Here is a 2,500-nt window from a genome sequence, read left to right on the forward strand (position 1 = left end):
AAGATCACTGTTTCCCTTTATTATTTTTGTAAATTTATTTTTTCCCTAAAAATCCCCTTTTTTTTTATAGTTTTTATTAATTCCGCTAATTCTATTCTGTCTCTTTTGACGTTCCCTTTTATAACCCTAAACCCAAAATTTTTTTCATAAGTTCTTTAGTTTTTATCGAAGCTAACAGGAGCTTTGTTTGAAAGTTCTTACCGCCTACTTTTAAGTGCAAAACTTTTCCCCTTTTTATGTCACTGGGGCTGTTTGTTGAATTTTGGGCAATTTTTAAATTTTGTTCCCATAAGAATGAATATCTGTTTTTGGGTTTAAAAGCTAAATTCTGTCCCCCTTTGTCCTTTAAGTTTGGCTGCGGGTTTTTGTAGATTTACCTTTCCCTTCTAGGTGTAATTTTAAAAAAGGCCTCTGACTAACTTTTGGTCACTGCCCCCCATTTTTCTTTAATTTAAAAACTTTTCCCCATATTTTACTAATCACCCTTTTTTGAAATTTTGAAGTCAATTTCGTTTTTGATGTCTGAAAGGGGACCTTTCCATGTTTCCCCTTCCGCTCTAGCCTTTTTTTGAAGAATTTTATTCTTATTTTGAGAGATCCGAGCCTCCGCAAATTCGACTAACAATTGTTTCCCCCTTATCCAGTGCCTTTTTTCCGTGATTCCCCACTAAAGGTTTCCCTTCTGACCTTTTTTTACCAATTTTTGGCATTAAAAATATCTCATAATTATTAAGAAAATGGGTTTTTTTTCTAACCCCTCCGTTTTGGGTTAAAAGAACATTGCATAAAGGTTTCTATTTATGCATTACTTGGCTTTCAGGTTGAAAGCAAAGACTTGAAATCTTTTAAAGTTTTTACCCATTATTTAGTTTTAAAAATTACTGAACCAACCCCTTCCTTTATACCCCATGGAAATCTACGATATTTTTTTCAAACCCTTTGCGAACCCAAAAAACCTACCCTTTTTAAATTTTTGCTTTTCTACCCTGACTTTTACCTCTCCAATAGAGCACAGTCCATCATTTATTTCCCGCTTTTTTCTTCGCCTTTCTTTTTAACCTCAACCCCTTTAATGAAGGGGAGTTCCTGTAATGCAAAAAGTCGGAAATTTCCCTTCTCATTGTCCCTTAAAAAAATATGTGCCAAGGTTTCATTTAACGGGGGGGCGGCCTCTCTTAGCCAGGGATTTTCCCAGCACCCTTCGGTCCTTTCACCAACGTAACCCCGGGGGTCCTTTCGCCCCCCGGGGGTGAAAGGGCCCTTGCTCTTTTTGGGTTTGGGGTTTTGGGGGAGACAGCCGAGTTTCCTTCCCCCCTACTGGCCTAGGTGTATCTTTGGTGGGAGGGGGAGTATTTTTAAACCGGATGCCCCCTGGGTAAGCCCCTCCACAGGGGTTTCCCCGTCCCAGTATGGGCCCTTTTGAAAAACAAAACACGGTCCTGCCACTACACCATATATATATTATAATATATATAAATTTTAAATATTTTATATATATATATTAAAATATTATATATATATATATTATATATTTTTTATATATATAAATATATAATAAAATAAATAATATATAACTATATATAAAATAAATAAAATATTTATATATATTAATTATTATAAATAAATATATATTTATTAAATTTAAATTTTATATATATATAAAATATATATAAAAACAACCCCAAGTACAAAAGAAATCACCAAATGTTTATTTTTCCCGAAAAATAAAACCTCCCCGGTAAAAAACCCTCACCACCTTAAAAATGTGCCTTCACATACAACAGCTCCAGCAAGAAGCCCCCGGGTCCTTTAACTCCCCCCCAGGACCCCTCCAACTACCCGGCCAAAACCACCTGCAGTACACATTTTTAGGCCAAAAACCCCAAAAGAAACAGGTTCAGGTGGGTTTTGACAGTTTTTTCAGTTCGCAGCGAAAATTCTAAAGTGACATTCAGGTAAGGGATAAATAAGTTATATATATTATTAAATTATTATATTAAAAATATATATTGTGATATTCTAAATAAACCAAGCATTTTGAATGTTGCTTTTGACCACTGAACTCATCTATTTCATATATGGTTATACAGTTGTTATTTGTTGTCTTTTCTTAACTTGTTTTTAAAATCTGAATATGGTCACACACTAATTTCATCAATGAAGCTTAGACCTTTCAAAGTTTTGCGAACAATATGGCCCCACGTGACCTTCCTCCCTTGAGCATCAGTTCAGACGAAAATAAGGTTCACCTATATCAAAAGTTCCAATGTTTTCATGGTACAGCTTTTTTAATGTTGCTTCAGCTTTTTGTATGGAATTTCAGCTGACATTATTTGTCATTTGGAGCATAGGTGACTATAGAGTTTTCTGTATATTCATCATAGTGGTCAGTTTTCTGAGAGTATTCCTACCAATGGATGCTTTCTTTGCTTTTCAAATAACATATAAAAGCTTTTTAGATTCCAGTGCTCTCCATAACATGTACATGCTTAGGGTTAAT

The sequence above is a fragment of the Penaeus chinensis genome, chromosome 11 (assembly GCF_019202785.1).
Source record: "Penaeus chinensis breed Huanghai No. 1 chromosome 11, ASM1920278v2, whole genome shotgun sequence".
Classification (NCBI taxonomy): Eukaryota; Metazoa; Arthropoda; class Malacostraca; order Decapoda; family Penaeidae; genus Penaeus; species Penaeus chinensis.